Source organism: Vulpes lagopus, chromosome 2 (assembly GCF_018345385.1).
Source record: "Vulpes lagopus strain Blue_001 chromosome 2, ASM1834538v1, whole genome shotgun sequence".
Lineage (NCBI taxonomy): Eukaryota > Metazoa > Chordata > Mammalia > Carnivora > Canidae > Vulpes > Vulpes lagopus.
In genome coordinates, this window is record NC_054825.1 from 106,628,451 (window position 1) to 106,644,881 (window position 16,431).

A 16,431-nucleotide genomic window follows, 5' to 3' on the forward strand; every position below is an offset into this window, starting at 1 on the left:
ACAAGCATTGTTAAAGTGGATGAATGAATTTGTCTCTTATGCACATATTATTGAGCAGCTGACTTAATCATTTTAGTTTGGCTTTTAAAAAGGTAAAAAAGAAAAACCCTTGGGAAGAATCACAAGGTGCATTAAAGAAGACATGGTTGTGGAGTTGTGATAACAAGAGTTGAGGTCAACTGGTAGCTTGGTCCATGTGTCAGTAGTTGTATCATGTTACTTGAATTATTATACTTACTATAACTCCATACTATAAAGTCATTCATTCATCTTAAGTTACACAAACTATAAATCTTCTCTTGACATTCAGTGACAAATCTGAAGATTTGTCTTTAAATGTAGTCTTGGAATACTATTTATTTGAATGAGAGTGTGAGCAACAATGTAATATTCAGCCTTTAGACTTACAGGTGCTGCTGGCCTACCTTCCCCCTGTCCCTTATTTTCTTCCTCCATTTTTTTTCTTTTTTCCAGCAAAGGCTTTTTGGGTGTTTCTGTATCATTACACTAAGATAAATGGTGGAGACTCATTCTTTGCTCTTTGGAGGATTTGCTATGCCTTTGAAAACATACAGATATATTTGAGATAACAACCAAATAATTAGAGAAAAATATATAAAGATATATGGCAATGCTTTACTGCGAAGACTAAGTGAAGGTGGAATGACAGAAGGCTTATTATAAAAGGAATATTAGAGAAGAATTTTTCAGAAGATATAAATCTTTGATATAAACCTTGAAAAATATTAGGTTGCTAACATCGATTTTTTTTTTGTAGCCCTTAGTTGGTTTTGATAAAACGTTCTGATTAAAAAAAAAAAAAAAAGCTTTCTTAGTTTTAATGTCATGTCCCCAACCTCAGAGATACTTGGATTTCTAACTTTTTCCTTCACGCTTACATTCAGCAGCAAGCAGTAGCCTCTGTGATCATAGAGGTTTCAACTGACCAATCAACATTGGATTATGATGTTGTACCTAGGGGTGTACAGATCATACACTATGTGATAAAGATAAAACATGATCTATTTTAACCATGAAGATGAGTCAATCCTTGTTTTCCTTTGGGCACATTTAGGCTATGGATTCCTTTTAGGGAAAAAATACCCTGCTGCCCTCTCCCCTTGCTTTCATTACATTAACCTTTGTCTTTGCAAACTGGATCGAATGTGTGATAATCTTCCCTCAGTTTTAATAGTCCAATAAATATATTTGTTCTTCGTTCAGCAGTATCCTGAAGATGTTGTATGTGTAGCTAAGCATATGGCAGATCTACATCAAAGTTTTAAAAATAGAGAAAAAAACAGTGTGTGCCAATGGCTTGTGAAGAAAAATGCCACTTAACTAGGCATGCGGTGTGTTATTGTGAGTACTGCTGAAAGGCCACGGGATGATTCCCAGAAGCAGCTGCTCTTACATGTCCCATGGTGTCCAGTTCAGCGCTGCTCCTGTAGACCCACTGAGCCACTTCCAATTCATGAGCACTCTAGAGACATTTCAAAGGGGAAGTAGTTTAATGCTCTACATGGTAGTGCTTGTAAAGGATCATGGATGGTGGATCCAGTGGCCTTCCAAGACATGTTAGCTCTGGTTTTAAGCAGTTAGATGATCCCCATTTGAAACTCAAGTTAGAAGTCAGACGTGAGTTTCTCTTAGGAGTTTAGCGCCCTCACCACCACTGTCCAGTGATGATTGCACATTGTGATTGGCTGATAAGCTTTCTTCGGTCTTTAGTCTGTAAGTTCCTGTTCTTTTCTTTTTCTTGCAACCTTGGTAGTAAAGAATACTAAGGTTTCTTTCTGTCTTTTGTTTCTGTAGACTTTTCTGCAGTCTAACTTTGGTTGATTACATCCTTAGGATCCTTTAATACGAATGACCCTCTGTCTCTTGTATTATTCCGTATCAATTGGGAGGTAGATCTAGAGCTAAATCAGGCTTAGGATTGATACTTCTGGTGATCCTACTTCGTAACTGACTTAGTACATTTCCATTAAGAGACACCTTGTGTCTGCCCGTCTCTTCTTTTGTAGTGTTAGCTGCCACAGATCACCGTTGCCTGTGTTTATTAATTCATCAGAGGCTGAAATGACAATATTCCCATTTTATCATGATTTCTTCATTTATTAGTGGAATACTTCCATAAAGACTTCTCCCATCAGTTGTTTGCTGACTCTGAGATACAGTTCTTATAGGCGAGGCAAGATACTTGTGTAATTCTTTCTTTCCAAAGTGCATTCTCCAAAAACAATCAATGAATTCTATGCTGTGGGGGGTTTGAAGCCTCATTATGAACTCGTGGATTTAAACCTACCTTCTATGACTCAGTCCTTCACAGTTTTTGTAATTTCTTTGTTGGTACTCAAATTGCCCCATCTTTGGACCAACAAGGCTCATCTTTGCTGATTCCAGGGTCCCTCTGCCACATCCCAAGGAGTTCCAGAATGCTTCTTTGCTTATTAGCATGAGGAGATTTTCCAGGCTCATCTCACAGGATCCCACTCTTAGAATCATCTACTTCTCAAAGGGTGCTTTAAGTTTTTAAACACGTCTTCAGACTGAACCTATCCATCTCCAACCTTTTAAAATGGTATGATGTAAGTAGAAAAGGAAACCTTATGTTTACATAGTCACTTTAAATCTTCTGCGTTCTTTTGCTGGCTTAGCTGGCACCCCCGCTTTCTGGGTATAACCCCAAGGACCCCCATGCCCAAGGCTGATTGCCCAGTGCTCTGCTTTCACTTTTCATAGAAGCCCTTTGCAGTAAATCCTGACTTTTGGAAGAAGTTTATCATGTAACTTACTCCATCCTCCAAGACTTGTCCAATTCCCACCTCACCCTAAGGGTTCACATCATAGATTGCAGTAAAGCTAGAATGAATTGGAAAGGATCTGCCTAATGCACAGCAGCCCTAAGAGGCCTGGCAGTGATGCTGTCTTCCTGTCTTCCTTAGCCACCTCCCAACCCCATCCTATTTCATCACTGTCATGAGAGATCCTGGTCTATTTTAGGAGGGTCAAAAGACCTAGCTTAAAATAATACTCTATATTATGGAAGATAGCCTAAATTCACCACAAACTAGGTTTATACCAATCCCCTGACTTTGTGAATAGAAGGAGGATATGGGAAGAAATAGTTATGGTGGATTTAATTTGCAACATTCAACGAGGTAGATTATTCTGAGGATTGGTTGTCCAGTAAATAATCTCAGTTTTATTTCACATGGATGTTACTCGTTTCATGGGCAAATAAACTGTGGTTCTCTGTATTACTGGTCCCTAGGCTTCCCAGCTAGCTTCTGACTTTGTTGAAGCCACAGCTAGAAGCTAGAAATACAAGTGATGAGAATGTAAGGCTCTCTGAATATACCAATAGTCTATTATTCACTGTTAAGAAAAGTCCAAAAATATAAAACCAATACAAATGAGGCAAGTGGGTGGAACTTATAGGAAGTTGAAAAAATTTAGAAAATGGAAAGAATCTAAGTATATAGAAACTGGAGAGAATCAAGGATGGGCTGAGTGTGAAACACAAGGCAGTGACCCAATGCAGAAGGACAGTTAGCTCAGACATATACACAGGTGCCTTCGCAAAGTTTAAGGCACACTTGAAAAAATAAAATCCAACTATTGGCAAGTCTACAGTCATTACAGCCCAGGCACAACATAGCACAGTAATGTGTCCTGTTGTCTACAGAGCATCCACAGTTGTCCTCTGACCTGGAGAGTGTGTCAGTGATAGAACTGTTTCCTGCCCTGGCCATCCCCTTAGTTTTGTTCATAAGGCAAGATTCTCAAATATTGCAGTTACACTTTTCTTTGGCATCAGCTTGACGTTACTTCCTACCTGTTACTTGTAGTGTGCTATTTCTTTCCTTACACCTAATAAGTTACCAATCAATCCAACTCTCCATGCTCATCCAGTAGGTACATACTGGTACTGTGTGTATGATTGCATGATGCACTGGGTGGCAATGCTGGTCTGAAGAGATAGCCATTGCCCTAAAAACTAAATTTGTGTTTGTCAAAATAGATGAGAAAGTGGGCAAGTGTTTAAGAGTGCTTAGGCTTTTGATAGTAGTAGACTAGGTCTATTGGTAAGTAGTGGAGAGCTGGGATTGTTGCTCAGTGACCATTTCTTATCACAAAGTGGTACCATCTGCGATAGATACCACTGCAATAAATAGATTTCCAGCTCCTTGCCCCTCTCTGTAAAAGGATTCCACATTCCCACGCGTGGCTGTAGGACTTGCAGCAGCGCGCCCCTGCAGGCAGATATATTTCCCCACTGAGTCAGGTTCGGCTATCTGACTTGATGGCTCAAGGTACCTGTTCAGAGCAGAAGTTGTAAAGGCATCATGCATTCCTAACAGCTCTCTTGCCCTTTCCATCTGCCACAAGAACAGCATATCCTAAATTGGTGTTGTTCCTTCAGCGTGGGTCTCAGAATGAGAAGAGCCACAACTTGGAACAGAGCTGCAGAAAGCTGTCCTGTAGCTGCCACATGGAATGTGGCCAAGAAATAACTATTTCCTCGGGAAATTATGGTCTGGTCTGCTAAGTGCATCCCAGTGTGCTGCAGAGATTTGAGGGTGCTTGTTTTTGTGGCCAAAGTTAACCAGTATAGCTGATCATAGTGGCATTGTTTCAATTGCCAGGGTAGGGTTTAGTGATTCAACATATATTTGGTTATTGAGGCGACAGAAGAATGTGGTAGTTTAGGTCATTGTTTGAAATATTCATGTCCTCCTCTTTTCCATTGGATGAAAATCCTTCCTGGGTCCATTGATATTAGACATGCCAATGTAACTTGCTTTGGTCTCATGGTAGGTGGAATGTATATCCTGCCCTTTGACTTTGAACTTGACCATGTGAGTTGCTTTGGCCGATGGTAGGTAACCATCTGAGGTGATGCAGTAGAATCTTGAAATGTGTTTCTATGGTTGGGCTTGCTCTTTGCGCTTCAGCCATCACCATGAGAAGAATATTCCCTGGCTTGCCTCCTGGCCCCAGAGGAGGCTGAGAGGCATTTGGAGTAGAGCTTATTTAACAAAACTTCCCCAAACCTAAATCAGCAGTCTCTCAGCAAACCCACAAGCACATGAGCCAAATGAATACTTATTACTTTATGTCACTAAGATTGATAGTTGTTACACAGCATTATTTAACCAATATACTGGTTAAATAGCTTTTGTCACTTATTGACCAGGTTATAAACTACCTAGGTAGTACCTTTAGCTGTGGTTTTGCTTTCATTTTTTTTCTAAAGGATTTTAAAAGCTCTCATCCTAAAGATCTCTCTCCTCTTCTATTCCTCTACTTTTGTCTTTGTGTGGGATATGTTCATGGAAAAGAGCATGTTGCAACCCTAGTGGACAGCCTCTAGCAGCACAGAACTGAGTATGTCTATATTTGTTATTGATTTTGTTGTTCTCTGTTGGCCCAACAAACCTTTAAGTCTTGACCATAATTTCCCTATTTTGATGATATGCCTATATAGTTCATTGTTGATAGCTAATCTACAACTTATTAAAATGTAAGTACCAGGTGTTATACTGGTACCCATTAAGCATACACACGTTCGTGGGCAGTTTCCCTGGTGGCATGTTTATGTAACATCGAGAACCAACATTTGAGCTTTCTGATCCCGAAGCATCATCATCGATGATCTCACTTTTAGATAAATATATAAGAAATAGAAAAATATTAAGAAATTAATATTCTTGATATTATTAAGAATAATTAATAATTAATATTATTAAGAATATTAATATCATTATGTAGTGTTAGGCTAAGTTCTAGGTTACCTCACTGTGCATCTCTTTATAGCTGCCATCTTTCTGTATTTTAACGAACTGTCACACAGATACCAATATTGCTACAGAGTGGGATTTTCCAGATTTGAGAATGTTTACAACATTCCCTTTCAAGGGACAATTTTTATAAACATTATTTTTGTAAACATAATTTTTGTTCTTCCAAAGAAGGAACCACACCATGATTTTGGCCATCCCCATCTGGGGTGTGGTTTTCAATCCAATTAATTATACTCTTTGTTAATGCTATGTTTAATTACCATCTCAGGCTTGGGACTCAAACACTGTCTTCATCAAATTCATTTCAAAAGATTAAGAGAAAGTAACTCAGGCCCAGGCACTGCCCAAGGGTTGCTCCAGTCCAGTTCCTGTGTCAAGAGCCAGAAAGATGTGAGTCTAGAAACTAGTGAAGGATATTGGACAGAAAGTCACTGGAGACTCATACAGTGCTTTCCCTTTAATAGGATTAAATCTTCATTCTTTGACCTCACACAGAATAAATGGTGCCAATCCTACTGGTAAAGCCATCGTCGTCAAAAATGACATACAGAAATTAGTACTGTCTCATTCATGCTACCACATTAGCTTTCATTTAGAATATTCTTGAATGCATAAGAAATGGCAGGACATGGGGTGCCTAGGTGGCTCAGTTGGGTAAGTGCCTGACTCTTGATTTTAGCTCAGGTCATGAGCTTAGGGTTGTGAGATCAAGCCCCATGTCAGGCTCTGTACTCAGCATGGAGTGCTTGGGATTCTCTCTCTCCTTCTCTTCTCCCTCTGCCCCTCCCCCCACTTGTGCCCTTGCTCACTTGCTTTCTTTCCTTCTTTTCTTTTTCTTAAAGATTCATTTATTAATTCCTGAGAGAGAGAGAGAGAAAGAGAGAGAGAGAGAGAGAGAGGCAGAGACACAGGCAGAGAAAGAAGCAGACCCATGCAGGGAGCCCAATGTGGGACTTGATCCCAGGACTCCAGGATCACATCCGGGGCCGAAGGCAGGCACCCAACCACTGAGCCACCCAGGTGTCCCTCTCCTTTTTTCATAAATAAATAAACAAGTAGATAAATAAAATCTTTAAGAAAAATGACAGGACACCTCATACAGCTAAAACAGACCTTTGGAGCTCAGAGTTAATTTAATAGTACTCTACCTAAATATATTTTCACAGATAGCCTGAGTTCTACAAGTAGCCTATGTTTAAATGGATTATCTATGTAGTTCCCATATTTTTTTAATGATATAATATTGCATGGAAAGGAAAGATAGTGCTTGAAGAAAAATATTGCATGAAAAAATATTGCATGAAATATTGCATGAAATATTGCATGAAAGGAAAGATAGTGCTTGAAGAAAAATATTGCATGAAAAGGGAAATAATGCTACAACTAAAAAGCCATAAGGACAGTACTGATGGACCTTTGAATGTAGGGTGAGCTCCTTCCCCAAGCTGGTGATAAATAGTAAGTTCCTTCCACTAAAGGAAATTCCGCCTGAAATCTTCCAGGTCAGTGGACTCTCATTTAACCCATACAAATATTGAGGGGAGGATGTTCTGGAGCGTCATATGGCTTTAATTGAACTCAGAATCCAAGTGACCTATCTCTTGTGGAATGAGCTTACAGCCTTGGAGCGGGTGAGGCAGATTTTCAGGACACCTCTCCAAAGAGCAGCATCTTGAGGGAGGAACCCTGGAGAGACAGAGCCTTCCTCTTCTCCCAGACCCTCACAACCCACCTTCCAGAGCCCTTCTTAAAATAACTGGGCCATATACCTTTCACTGAAATACAAGTTAAAGCTTGAAAAACATCCATCAGAAGTGTGAGAGGAAAGTACGCGGTGTTACTATTACATGCACTCCAAGTGTTCCATCCCACCCGTCAGTCCTGGTGTCTGATGACCTGTCACTCACGGGTAATGAGATCTACAGAACCCAGGACACTCAGGCAGTGACCTGCAGGGTGATCAGCTTCCCCCATTTGCCCAGAACTGGGGGGATTCTGAGGATGTAGGAGTTGCAGAGCTGAATTTCAGAAAGTCTCAGGCAACCTGGGACAAGCAGGTCAGTCTTCACCTTCCTGGCCATGCTCAGAGGAAGACACAAAGGTTTACATTTGTGAACTCCACATTTGTCTGCCTGCCCTGTGGATCCTGACACCTCTGAGGGATTCCTGGCCCCACTAGAAGTTGGGCTCTGTTTGCTTGCTGGATTGGTCCCAAAGTCTGAGGCAGGCTCCTGCACCCCGGGGCCTCTCTCTTCCTAGCCCCTTCTTCAGCCTTTTTTTGAATTTTTACAGCCTTTATTTGAAGTTTCAACATGAAATGGCATTCCTTTTTTTTTTTTTAATCAGATTGACATTTGATAAGTATACAAAAAGCACATGTTTGATTTATTCAACTGGCTCACTCCCCAGCTTTATTCCAGTTCTTAATCTGGTCTTGAATCCTAGCCTGTTTGACTGGGGCCCTGCCCTCAGCTTCATTTCTGTCCTTCTTTCTCCTGAAAATAGGATCCCACTGCTTATACCTTCACTCATCTGCTGGCTGAAAGCTAGATGCTGCGTTCTCTTGATGATTGGTACCTGCTCTTTCTACAGACTGCTGCTCCTAAGAACCCCTTCTCCAGATGCGTCCCAGACCACAGACAGCGGTGCTGGCCTGTGGACAACCCACGAGCACCCTCCCCTGCGCTGGCCTCTCCACTTGCAGGCCCTAGTCCCATTTGTGGCCAGGTGCAGAGCACTGGCCCCTTCCATTCACACTTGACCTGCTCTCCCTACTGCTGAGATTCCAGCAAACCTTCCAGACAAGGCTTTATGGATGATACTGAGGGAGAGCTCCAAGCTTTACCTAGTGACATTCAGAGTCATTTCAACTACTCATTCGTTAGTTACATAACCTAGGAATCGTGGACTCCTTCCTTTTTCCTTCTCAAAGGCTGATCCTTGCCCTAAAGAGCAGTGGTCCTCCCCTTCCAGCCCCAGCACCGTGTGGGATGCAGGGCAGCATTTGCCTCTTTCTGCTTAGCCCAAGCCCTGGTGGCATTACAAACAAAATTAATTAAAATATAAAACAAAATGAATAACCCACACAGACTTGTCCTGTTCTGTTAATATTGGTAGCTCTCTTTTGTGGGCATTGTGAAAATGCCTAATTCAATTATTTTAATTCTAGGTCTCCCTCTAATAGAATAGAGGAGTGGGATTGCGTTTTATTTTTCTTTTTCGAGCATTTGCCAAGGAAATGGCCCTCTAATACCGCCTTTGAAATGTTCATGCTCTATCTGTGTGAGAGAGAAAGATGGTTGGCTTTTCCAAGTGTTTTGTTCCTGTGCCATTTGGCCCATTCTTGTGTTTTTGGCAAAATCAGTTTCTGCAATCCAAATTGCTGTGCTTCCCTGCTGTGAATAAATGAGAAAATACTAGCTCTTTGTGAAAGCGTTCCCCGCTGCGGAGGCAATGATGGGTACAATGTCCAGAACCCTGTGAATCCAGCTCCCTGGCAGGAATTCCAGGGCGTTATTCCTAATCCAGAGCTGTTGTTACCATGACAATACTGCTTAGTAGATCTTCGTCCCACTAGGAAAATTGCCCTGTTTATGAAATAATCCTAAGGAAAAGAGATGCAGTCTGGGGAGCAGGTGAAATCATTTAAATTTTATGGGGCCAACTTGATTGCTGGTGTACACAGATGTGCTTCTTTGCAGACACACAGCAGGAAATTGTGCTGAATAGTAAAGGAGAAAACACACTAAGATGCATTTGTTTGTATCCCTCGAGGTCCCCATCCAGGAAGACAAAGATATCAGGTGCTAGATTTTTCATGGAATAAATCCTCCCTTTCCTGACAGGGCACCCAGATGGCCGGATGAAGAAGGCTGGTTGTGTTGCCATAGCAATACTTTTTCATGTGGGTGCAGATGCAAAGGGGCCTAGGTTCACACACAATCCAGAGATGGCTAGATTTCTTGTTTTGGAACAAATAACATAGACCTGCGCTGTTTTTTTTTTTTTCTTTGAATTTGGTGCTGTTGACAGGGGACCTGAGGGAGAAGCAGCGGTCCTTCTCCACGTGGTGAATGCATCCTTCTTAAGGTGGCTGGATAAAGGAGGACTTAGAGAGTAGAGAAGCCTTTATGTCCTTCCCAGGAGAGGGATATGGGAATGCTAGGAGAAATGGCCAGAACCATTTTTTTGCTAGAGGAAACTTTTCTCCTAAAAGCAAAACTTTGTCACCTTCCCTTGTAATGGGCAGAGAGGGTGACCAGATAGAAAACCTTGATGAGCAGCATTGCTAACCCACTCCTGTCATCCAGTAGCTGTAACTTCAGCCCTACAGTTGATGGGATAATCATATGACAGCCTGTCCCAATGGGCCACAGATCCTTGCAAAATTTCTCAAACCATTTGCAACCAAACCTTGTCTGGTAGAGTGAATTAATACATCTTGGGTAAATAGGTACTATTTTTTTCAGAATGAAGGTAGATGCGATTGTTGTTAATAATAACTAATGAGTTGGGACGCCTGGGTGGTTCAGCACTTGAATGTCTGCCTTCAACTCAGGGCATGATCCTAGGTCCTGGGATCAAGTCCCACATGGGGCTCCCTATGGGCAGTCTGCTCCTCCCTCTGCCTCTGTCTCTGCCTCTCTTTCTGTGTCTCTCATGAATAAATAGGAATCTTTTAAAAAAATAACTAATGAGTTGAAAGGTGTTACTAAGTTCATAGTAAATTTAAATCATTACATGGTCCCAATGAACAGAAATTAAAAGCTCAATTCCCATCATGTGAGCAACTGTTATATTCTTTGACATTAACCAGAAGCCCTCATACTTGAGAAGGATTAGAGTCACTGATTTGTCAGCACTGGTAGGATTAGTTCCATCTGTTGAACAACTATTGCCTGAGTTACCACAGCTACAGTTGTATGATGTTCTCAGGAAAAGCTGAAGGACCTCTTCACAACAAACAATTCTTGACAACTTCCAAGATTCATTCATTTTTTTTGATTCAATAAGGTGAACTCAATTTCATTATATTTTGCTCTTTCGTTGACATTATGGACAAGTTCTACATGTCAAGTAGGGAGAGTCAAGTGACTTAGTGTACCGTGGCCTTACTACTTCTTGAAGGTGAATTCTTGTTTTCTTTCCTGCCTACATTTCAGAACCAGCATGCCACTAAGTTTAGATATTGAGGAAGACTGGGGAAGGCTTATTGAGTGAATGCTTGCATGATTATTTTTATGGCACAGAGTGCAATAAAGTTTAAGTGCTCACCCTCATGTTTTGATCATTATGTGCATTCTCCAGGCTTAAGTAGTTGTCTTTGAGGCCCTAGACAAGTTTTACTAAAAATAATTGAAGTATTTACTCTGCCATTTATGACAGTTCACGTGCTGTATTTATTATGCAGGCTGCTCTAAAATTAGCAGGGGACGGACTTTGATGGTAGTTGAGTGAACTAAAGGATCTACTTCAGGTAATTGGTTTTTTTTTGTTTTTTTGGTTTTTTTGTCTTTTACCATATTCTTTCTTCCCCAGTTCTGTAAACTATTTTGTAGGCTTTGTTGACTAAAAATAACCAGCTTCTTAAATCACTGATCATTTCAGTGAAAATATTTTTCACATTACAAAGTGAGTCACAGAACATTGTATTTGGTGGTCATATGTTTAGAAAAATCATTTAAGGTTAATTGAAAGGTGTTACTAAGCTGGCCCAGAAACAAAAGGGCATTGACTCACCTGGTGTAGCAGGGGCTCATTTTCATTTGTAGATGCATTAGTTAGCAAATAGTTACTGAGTGCTGTATTCAAAACATCTGCTTTATAAACAACCTCTGTATTACAGAGACATTTCAAAAATGTCTCTTGAAAGGAAGACAAACTATGAGAGACTCCTGACTCAGAAACAAAGGGTTTCTGAAGGGGAGGTGGTAGGCTGTTGAGGTAACTGGGTGACAGGCATTAAGGAGGGTACATGATGAGACGAGCACTGGGTGTTATACTATATGTTGGAAAATTGAATTTAAATAAAATTTTTAAAAAATTAAAAAAACTTTTAAAAATGTCTCTTGACATACATTTAAGATGCTTTGTATTTTTCTTTTGCTTTTTTGAGCTGTTTTCAGTTTTTTCTACTTGTTCCCTGACTGTTCAACTGTACTCACTTTCATCATATAGAAAAGAACTCAATCTGGGTTCTTACCATTTAAAGTTGAAGAACAGCGTAGATCTCATGTACATTGTTTGAAAACCATTTCAGTGTGTTTTTGTTTTCATTGCATTTGTTTATAAGTAGAAAGGTATTCTAATTGGGCCTCAATCAGTTCATATGTTAATGATGAAAACCTATATATTTGTTGGAATATAATAAAGCGGCCCATAGTTCAAAATTAGGTAAATAGTGAACACAATCTAACATTAATGCACGTTATCATGGTCCAGAGTCAAGCCATGAGACTGAACATGCTTCACTATAAAACCTCCAGAAACAGAATTCCAGAGATGGTGTGTCCCCTGCTCATGGCTCGTACATAGAAGCATCTCACCTCTCTCTAAGATTGCTCTGTATTGAACAATAAAGGACATACCTATGATCAATAAGTAACTGTTTGCAAAAATATTTTGCAGATCAAGAAGAGGAAGCAGCTTGCAAATTCTAGAATGCACCAAGGATTGTGATATTTATTGAGGTGCATTTCAACTAGTCTTTTAACTGTTGAGTTATACTTAACTTTCATCAGAGAAGTTCCTCAGCATTCCCTAATGCAAGCAGATAAACAGGAAACTAAGGGTTTTCTGAGATATAGAAGGAAGGCAAAATTTGGATATTTGGCAAATGTGGAAGCTCTGAAAATGGGCAAAATTCTAAGATGGCCTCCACGTGACTCTGCTGGAGGTTGTTTTGGTTATTGTCATTTCTCTGAGTGCCGAGCTGACTTAATCACCACTCTGTGTGCATTGCACAGCCATAACTGGGTGGTGCAAGGCCCCTCTGGTGCTTCATTTTTCTCCCCCTTCCTCCTCTCTCCCCACATCCCCTCTCGACAGGTTCCCAACAGAATGTGGTGGATTTATGCCCTTTGATATTTATGCACCCTTATAAAATAAAGTTGTTGTATGTGTGTGTTTGGGTAACATAAATGGAATTGTGCTGCTCTAGATTTTGCTTTATTACATTTTCATACAGCAATATGTTTTAAAACATATGGATCCAATTAGATCCAATCAGAATACCTTTCTACCATCTTGCTCACATGTGATTGCTGTGTGGTTTTCATCAGTGCCATCTGCTGTGTTTCATGTCTCCATCCTTCTAGTGACAAGCACCTGGATTATTTCCAGTCATTGTCATATATGTCCCCTTGGAACCTTTGTGAGGTTCCTCATGGAGTCAAATACCTAGAAGTGAAATTTCTGGGTCCTGGGATGCATGCAGGCTAGTGCCCTGAATAATGGCAGGTTGCTTTCTGTGTACAACCAACTGAGTATCCCATTTGTCCACATACACATTTGGTATTTTCCAATCTTCTAATTGGGCCAGCCTCCTGAATGTTTTAAGTTGCATGCCTCTGATTACTAATGAGATTCAACATATCTTCATGCATCTTACTTTGCTGTTTGGGTTCCTTCTCTGTGGATTGCCTTGCCGTATCCGTGCCTGTGTGTATTTGATTTTCTGGTATTTGTCTCCTTCAATTTATAGAATCTTCTTTTATGTTTTGAATACCACCTCCTTATTGGTTGTAGACATTGCAAGTACATTCTCCTCAGTGTTTTAACTCCTCTTTGACTCTGCCTATTTTTGTCTTCATTGAACAAGAATTCTTAAAGCTTTAAACTTATTTGATTCAGGCAAATCAGTGTATATTTTTGCCTATTGATTGTAATGTGCATTTTGTTTAAGAAATATTTTTCTACCTCCAAGGGCCACAAAGATATTTCCTTATTAGCTTAGGGCTTTAGCTATCACAGTCATGACCGAATTCATTGGGAACCCACCACCATTCCAACTGGAAAGCAGGGATCCAACCTGATTTGTTTTAATGCTGAGTCAGTTATTTTTTTAAGATTTTATTTATCTATTCATGAGAGACACATACACAGAGAGAGGCAGAGACACAGGCAGAAGGAGAGCAGACTCCATGCAGGGAGCCTGACATGGGACTCGATTCCGGGACTCCAGGATCATGCCCTGGGCTGCAGGCGGCGCTAAAACGCTGAGCCACCGGGGCTGCCCGCTGAGTCAGTTTTTGTTTTGTTTTGTTTTGTTTTTTGAGCTCCGGCTAATAAGCAGATTCATCAATTATCAAGTTCTTGTTTCAGAGTCTGAATTAGTTTACAACATAAAAGCTGCCTACTGCTTTTAAGGAACCCAATAACTAGTAACTTAAATACAGGCTTCTGTGCTGCAGACCTGAGCTATGTAACCGGCAGTTTACAAGTATTATTAGTGACAGTAGCACTCTTGCAAATCTCCGTATGGATGAAGAGATAAATGGGTAATAACAGCATTTAGATCCCAGATTCATATACAGCTACCAGTCACCTTCATACTCTTGTCACTTTGTGAGTAAATGTCCCAAAGATTTATCCTTCTCTAAAGCACATTTTATGATTCCATCCATCCCTGACATGAGGCAGAAGTACTCTTCAAAGCCCGAACACCAGTAATGCAGAGGCAGAAGTGTTGATTGTTCCTCCAAATACTTCTTATTTCTTTAAATAACGAGGTTTGCTCTCTGTGACAATAATGCCTGCCCTCTGTACCTCTTAAAAGGAGGTGAAATGTATGAACACAGGTCATAAAAATGTAAAGACATCATGATTTTTAGACCTACCAACACCTCCATGAGCTCCATCTGGGGCTGAAATTTGATTTGTTAACTTTTTTCTTTACCTGGGTGGCTACATCAGCTCTTAGCCTTCCACAGGATGGTAAGTTCTACCCAGGGCTTGCTCTGCTTCCATGTTGTTATACCTTTATGGTTTATTTCTGTGATAAATTGGTTAGCGCCTAGGAATTGAAAATGCAGAAGAAACAGTCCTCATTTCTTTTTAGGAGTTTTAGTGGTGTGATTTTGTCCAAAAGGAGTTATTGGTTATATGTAACAAAATCATAAAAAATGCAGTTTTTCCAAATTTAAATTGAACAGTCTAAGTTTAATCACTTCAAAATAGAAATTTGTTTCTTAGAATAATAAATTCTGATCAAGAGGAGATGTGGACCAGAGGTTTTTTGGGTAAATTGGAGAAGTCCACAGACTCTTTGTCACTCAGGATAAGCCAGGTGTATGTGTGTGTGTGTGTGTGTGTGTGTGTGTGTAACAAATACTACCAAAATCTATTTGAAAGACACCTGTAGGGGGATGCCTGGGTGGCTCAGTGGTTGAGCATCTGCCTTTGGCTCAGGGTGTGATCCCAGAGTCCCGGGATTGAGTCCTGCATGGGGCTCCCTGCATGGAGCCTGCTTCTCCCTCTGCCTGTGTCTCTGCCTCTCTCTCTGTGTGTGTGTGTGTGTGTGTGTGTGTGTGTGTGTGTCTCATGAATAAATAAAATATTTAAAAAAAGAAAAAAAAGAAAGAAAGACACCTGCCATAGGTGCACTGGGGGCTCCTCTCCTTGGAGCAGGGTCCTCGCCCTATAATCCAGGGTGTCCTAGCAGCCACTGCCAGGACCATCAGAGAAAAGAGAGAATTCTAGGGGGTCTTGCTCCAAAAATGAAATGCTCACAAGTCCACAGCACATTTGGATAGTGGACCCACCCAATCACAAGGGGCCAAGGAGTGCAGTCTTATCATGTCCCCAGAATGGGGTAGGGAGAGAGTTAGGGAAGTAAAAATATTTGGCAAACAATGCCAGTGAGTGCCACCCCATAGACCTCTTTAAAAAGAGGACAAAGAATTAAGAATACAGAATTCAATCTGAGAAACACCCAGTCAAGAAGGTAAATGCTTTTCAATTCAAATTAATTGTTATACAAAGTAGGTTTCACCTTCATCACTGGTAAAGAAAAAATAATTTGGTCAAAGCGTAAACACAATTTTGAATGTTGTTGCGGAAAAATACAGTGGAAATTATGAAGACCCATTTCCTATCAGAGACAGCCCAGCTGTAGGGGAGCAGAAGGCCATGGAGGCAGTGGTAGGGTGGCCAGGCCCCTCCTCAGGCACAGCCAGTAGGCCAGGGGCCAGTTCAGGGCAGGGATTTAGACAAATGTCAGGTGGATGGGGAGCACCTGAGGGGCTAGGCAGGGACCCCGCCCCAGCTTGGGGAGAGGCTGGGAAGGGTGGAAGGAGAGAGAAGAGGTGAAGGACAGAGTCCCCTGGCACAGATACAGGAGGCCACTGCCACCAACTTGCAGGCTCTCTGAGAACACTGCCCTGGACTTGCCCCGTCACCATGGCTCTAGGTACTTGTGTGACGGAGCCTGATGTCACCTGGCTGTCCTTGGCCTGCACAGGAAGGACTGCCAACCCAGCAGAGGGGTGGGAGCTCCTTATGCTCACAAGCCCAGGCAGAAAGACACCTGCCAGCAATCCAACTGGGCAAAGTTGCCTTTTTACTGGAATCCTGCAAATACCTGAATGCCTGGGAAAGACTGCTGACATGGGCGACAGCTAAC

General features: G+C 41.1%; 1 protein-coding gene across 3 annotated transcripts in view; it reads left to right on the forward strand.

The window, feature by feature from the left end:
- SLC22A3 (solute carrier family 22 member 3) overlaps positions 1 to 16,431 on the forward strand; it is an 87,411-nt gene that overhangs the window by 48,177 nt on the left and 22,803 nt on the right. The window lies entirely within an intron of this gene.